Source organism: Sander vitreus, chromosome 14, assembly GCF_031162955.1.
Source record: "Sander vitreus isolate 19-12246 chromosome 14, sanVit1, whole genome shotgun sequence".
NCBI classification, from domain to species: Eukaryota; Metazoa; Chordata; class Actinopteri; order Perciformes; family Percidae; genus Sander; species Sander vitreus.
The window spans coordinates 23954816-23960815 of NC_135868.1; the positions used below are offsets into that span (position 1 = coordinate 23954816).

General features: G+C 42.3%; 1 protein-coding gene across 1 annotated transcript in view; it reads right to left on the bottom strand.

Annotated features, from left to right (window-relative positions):
• LOC144529046 (CMP-N-acetylneuraminate-beta-galactosamide-alpha-2,3-sialyltransferase 1-like) overlaps positions 1-3802 on the bottom strand; it is an 81968-nt gene extending 78166 nt beyond the window's left edge. Inside the window, exon 1 of the mRNA XM_078267973.1 lies at positions 3748-3802. The gene's annotated coding sequence lies outside the window, so the exon portion shown is untranslated. The remainder of the gene's footprint in view (positions 1-3747) is intronic.
• Between the last annotated feature and the right edge of the window lie 2198 nt (positions 3803-6000).

Sequence of the window (6000 nt, forward strand, 5' to 3'; positions counted from 1 at the left end):
TTGAGCTTTATTGGTTATCTGGCAAATAAAACTAGAGATGGTCCGATACCATTTTTTGCTTCCCGATACCGATTCTGATACCTGAACTTGCGTATCGGCCGATACCGAGTACTGATCTGATACCAATGTGTCATATATTTTAACAACTGTATACTACTATCCCTGTATGGATGTGATATTATTTCTATCTTTGTTGTCGGCCGGGCTCAGGTTAAACTCTTTGTGTCAAACACAAACAATGAACGCCCCAGAACGTTCTTTTATTATCCAGTTTGACAGTCAGTTATAACAGAAAAAGAACAAACTACTTTAACGTAGGTTTTCTTTAGGGCTGTATTATGTGGTATCAGATTGGTGCAGTAACTCCAGTACTTCCCGATACCAGCGTTTTAGGCGGTATCGGAGACAATACCGATACTGGTATCAGAACATCTCTAAATATAACGCAGATGCAGATAATCTGCAAACGGCCAAAAAACGGCCCAATAATCGGCCTATCCCTAATCTAGTCGCTTATATCAATGTCGATATAATATCGATATATTGCCCAGCCCTACAAGGACGTTTTGATATGTATGTATATGTATGATAATGTAGCTGAGCTAGCCAGAAGGAAGAAACATCTGCTGCACAGTACGGTTTTACATATTGCATCTCTCTTGAAAAGCACCAGCTGTGGATTCCCCTCTTCTGCGCCTCCAAAAAAAGGGCACCTGCCAATAAGTATAAGTATAATAATAATCATCAAGCATGCAGTCGCAGATAAAAGCCACTCCGTAATTTGACAAGCCTATTTGCTGGAGCGATGCATGTACTCTCGAAGTCGCTGATTGTGCTAGGGGGAAAGACCGCAATCACACGACCGCTTCCTTTCTTTTGTTTGTCTAAATTGTCATTTTGTAATCATCTCCGATTACCTCGCAAGTGGGTGAAACGCAGCCAAGAAACAGTGAGCTCTTAAGTGTTTTTTGTTGTTTTTAAATGCTCGCATGAAGTAAAAAGCCATGTATTCTCCACGTGTGCCCAGAGTATAAGAAGTCTGCTCATGTTTGAGGAAAAAAAATAAAAACAGAATGGCGCTGAGGTGTTTCTTGGGAAATAGCCAGGACTGTTAAGTGGAAACAGAGGGCAAATCATAAAGCCAGGGAGAAGTCCAAGGGGAACCCTGTGAAGGGAAAAAAAGAGTCTGTGACAGAGCCAACAGGCCTGAACAAAAGGCACTAACTATATACATGCTGCAGACACGTGCAGACCACCACCCCGAGGGACTGGAAACATTTCTGCCGTTGCTGCTGCAGACTCGGTCAGACCTTGTTGTAAAAGCTGTGTACTTTAAAATGGTCTGATTGGGTCTGTGGTGAGCCACGGGGATTTCTCTGTCTGGAGCTGGGCGTCTGAATGCCGGAGCTGAATAACTGATTACAGTAAAGCCCGCGCTGAGTGAACTCAGCCACGGCAACCACGGTGGCTGAAGACTAGAGGAAACACCTCGCAGGAAAGATCTTAAAACCTAAAGTTGGATCGTTAGAGAAACGTGCCCTTTGAACGAGACGTTATAGGCGCCCTCGTGGAGCGCTGCACGTTTCTGTTCACCGTGGCGTGTTTTGAAGTGGAAACGGCAGCAGGGCTGCAGTTTCAGACTTTTTTTTTTTGTCTTGCAGCATGTCTTCATCTGGCTGGCAGCTGGTGAGAGTTGCCATGATTTACGGTAGGGCTGCACGTATGAACAAAATGTGCGATATCGTTGTTGAACATCACAATAACGATATTACTCACGATGAATAAACAGATATTTAAAGAGTACTCCGTTCTGCCTCTCTGCTGCTTTCAGTATTACATATATTATATAGAATACTACAAAGTACTTGATTGAATTTAAAGTGCTCATATTATGCTTTTTGGCTTTTTCCATTTCCTTTATTGTGTTCTATATCTTTTTTGTGCATGTAATCGGTTACAAAGTGAAAAAGCCCAAAGTCCCCCCCCAAAGGGACTTACCATCTCCAACAGAAAACACTGTTCACAAACTGCTCCAAACGGCTCTACTGTAGTCCAGACTTTACTTCAGAGACAAACGTGCGTCACTTTGTAACACACGTTATAATGCTCGCCTAGCTGCTGGCGTGGCACGCCCTCATACTCTGCTTCTGACTGGCTAGTAGTCCTTACTTAGCTACTGCGCATGTGCGACTCCAAACAAAGATGGAACAGAAGTGAGATGTCTCACTCTGTAGCTAAAACAGAGAGCTCAACACACAGGGTGAAAAGAGGAGCTGCAGCAACGTGCAGTACAACAAAAAGATGGTTTTTAAAACATGTAAACCTATTCTGATATAACCTCTAAATACAATTATGAACCTGAAAATGAACATAATATGTGCACTTTAAAAAGAAATAACACAAAAAAGGGCTCACTCAAAACGAATGACAGTTGCATTTTTAAAGTGCAGAATTCTACCGATATTTTCTTTCAACTAACTATAAATAAAAGAATCTCGGTCTTTCGCGATATGTTGCAGCCTTTCGCGATGTGTTTATTGCACCAGTTAATTAAAAAAATACCCGATAGATTATGCAGCCCTACTCTATTGTTAAAAAACAAGAAAAGGAGCCCAGAAAGCACTTCCTTTCAGAATAATCACACACAACAATGCATATACAGACGAGAAAGCACAGAAGACTGACTGGATATTTTCAGGATGATACACATTTCTTCTTAAAATAGCCTCCCTCTCTTTTATAGAGTCATGAATGGCAATTGCTTATGGCAACTACAATTTCCAGATGTAATTGGGTTCCGTTGATAATGCATGCCAACTAGAGGACCCAATCTCCGTCTCTGCCCGTGCCACCCTCCTCCTGCAAATGCTGCAGCGTAGTCCCCCAAGGTCACGCCATCCAATCTGATTGGAGACGTGATGAGGAACCGGCTGAGCTAATGTATTCCACTTTCTTATTATTTCATAATGGCGACGAAAGGTCACAAACCTGGAGTTTACCCACACTGGGATGATCCCCTGACAGTGAAACACAGGGTGATTCATGTTTACTACAAGTTCAAATGATTTCTGTCAGAGTAAAAGTGTTGTTTTACCTAACGAGGCTGCTTCCAGGACACCAGACAACACAAGATATCTCTCCTCTGCACATCTGCTGTATGTTCAACAGTTGCTCAAGTCCACAGTCCATCAACATGACAGTGCATGGCATATAGCCTTTTTGAAGTCAGAAAGCTGACTTTCTGAAGTCAGTGCATGAGTGAACCAGCAGTCCCCACCACCGAATCCAAAGCCAAGACATCAAAAAATCCAGCCCTCAAAAAGAAGCAGTTACTTTTCCACAAAGTGACAATACAGTAGGCTACTTAAAAAATAAAAAAAGACTAATACGCACAAACATGCTTATGTTGAGACCTGAAAAGCAGGGGGTATGAATTATGTAATTAATGATAAGCACTGAAAAATATTGTCATACATCTGCAGGTGCGGTTAAAACATCACAACCAATTCGTAAGACGACAAAAGCACGCTGTTGCTTTCCATTAGACATCCAAGTATTCATATTTGTGCAGATCTTTGCAGGGGAAAGTTACAGCGCAACACCTGGTCAGCAGCATTTTAAGACTTTAAGCCTTCATGCGCGCGTCTCTGTTTAACGCACTGGGATTAAAAACTATAATTAGAATATAAGGTGATACCGGTGTCAGTCTATAATTGTTTAAAGCATGCGTTGGGTCTCTATACTCACTTAAAGTGAAGCGCGGGTCGTTATTTCCGTGCGGTGCGACAGCAGCAGCAGCAGCTCCACCACCACGGAGAACGGAAAGCGAGCAAATCACGCCCGGGCAGTCATAGCTTGAAGGGTCCAATTTAAGGGGAAAACGAGCTCCAAACTGGCAACCTCACACCGCTTCCTTTCTGCATTAGAAAGCACCGGGAGGAGGTTTTTACTCCCCTCCTGGAACATGCACATCCGTGCGTTTTTCTGCGGAGGAGGAACAGTTTCTCGCGTATGGGCTACCGTTGTACTCGCTCCCATGCAATGAGAGGCATGCATTTTAATTCCTGGGCGCTGACCATGAGGGGCACAAACACTGCTACGCGCCTCAGCGCGCGCGCACACACACACACACAAAATAATTAATCTCTATTTATGGGCCATGTTAATATCTCACAGCTGCTTCTTTTACTGTAATTGCAATAGTGAGCATGAGCAATGATCAATTATAATTCTCTACATGCCCCCTAAAGTATCCTTATGGGTGAAACTTTATCGTAATTTCCACAATGTTTGATTTATAAAAATGTCTATATTTAGACATCCCTTCTAAATTTGCTTACAAATTCGCTACAGCTCATTTCCATAAGTGCAGCACACTAATAGGACGACAGAGGTGACTGACAGCTTAACTGCAGTGAGCCTAAGCACGGGGAACTCACCCAGCTCAAGTTCACTCAGCTGTAGCTTGAGGCCTGGACAGATCTCTTGGTTAGATTTATGCCCAGATAGGTGACCACTTATTATACCTTTCCCCCCTGAGGCCACTAACAACAGCACTTTGTGCTTCCTATAGAATGTTGCAATATTTACACTAAATCCTCAGCCAGAGTTTGACTCAAAACATCTGTAACGAATCATTTCGGTCAGCCTTTATCCATCTAAAAAGTGCACTAAATGGTATTTCTCTGCCTGTGCATACCTTAAAAAGGGTTTGAAGTTGTTTTGTTGCCAGCATAGTGAGTTCTGAGTGTAAATGAATGCAATACTCCTTTGTTCCAACAAAGCTTTAGTCTATGTGACTGAGGTTGACTAGCCAATTTTCTAAAAAAAAGAGGAAAAAAAAAACCTGCAGCTAAAGACATTTTCTGACTGCACACAGGAACACAATAGCTCAACCCCTGTTAGTAGTTTAAATGAATTGCCATTAAAATCATACTGTACCTAGATTAAAATAGCATTACATGAGGTTGAAAGGATAGTTTGCTTAACCAAGGGCAATACTGTATCTTGCATCAGCTTGACTTTGCATTGCAGGGAGATGCACATGCTTTTGCAGCACGCCCCGGGGCCCCACAGGCCCCAGAGGCTCCTGAAAGCCAGTGTTTGCATGCAGATAAGTTCATTGTTTGATAGAACATTTCCTCTCTGGTTGAGATTTGCATGCTGTCTTAGGTTCAACAGATGGGTGGGCACTTGGCTGGATGGGGACTTGACAGGCCAGCTGAACATACAGGGTGGAATGATGGCTGCTGGCAGCGGGTGTGTGTGTGTGTGTGTGTGTGTGTGTGTGTGTGTAGGAGGCTGGTGGCAATGGAGTGTGTGAGGATTTACCGACAACATGGTTAAACTGGGACAGGGTGATGGAAATAGAGCTTGAATTAAAGCGATGCACTTTAAAATCTTGTTCTTTGAAAAATTGCTTTGGGCAATATCTGTGGTAGATATGGTGGCATGCGTTGCCATGGTGTTTTTGCATCAAATGTAGCCACTGGCTCAGGATATTGTGTTTAAAATGTTAAATTCAGTCATTATGGTTTCCTCTCCCTTCATTCTTATATTTATGACAAACATAAAATAAAGAAAGGAAATATGAACTCCTGTTATCTGGAGTTGTTAGGACACCACAGAGCTGATTTGGCTATAATTTAAATACCTGCTGTATGAAATCAATTTGCGAAGGACCGTTAACCAAGACCCTATGGTATTCCTCTAATGGCACACAAATGCAGTTTACAGTGATAACAGAGGAATACTAAGCACTTGACATTCTTATTATATTAAAAACAAAACAGTGTCCTTGATTTCAGACAATTTTAGGAAAAGCAGGCGTCTCATTTCTAACCAGCAACATTGGGCCTCATTCACCAATCGTTCTTAAGAACAAAATGTGTTCCTAAACCCCACTTGCGCAGTTTTTACGAAGATTCTGCCATTCACCAGTGTTTTATTTGGGATTTGTTCTTAGGTAAGAACAGATTCAAACACTCAAACTCTCAAGAG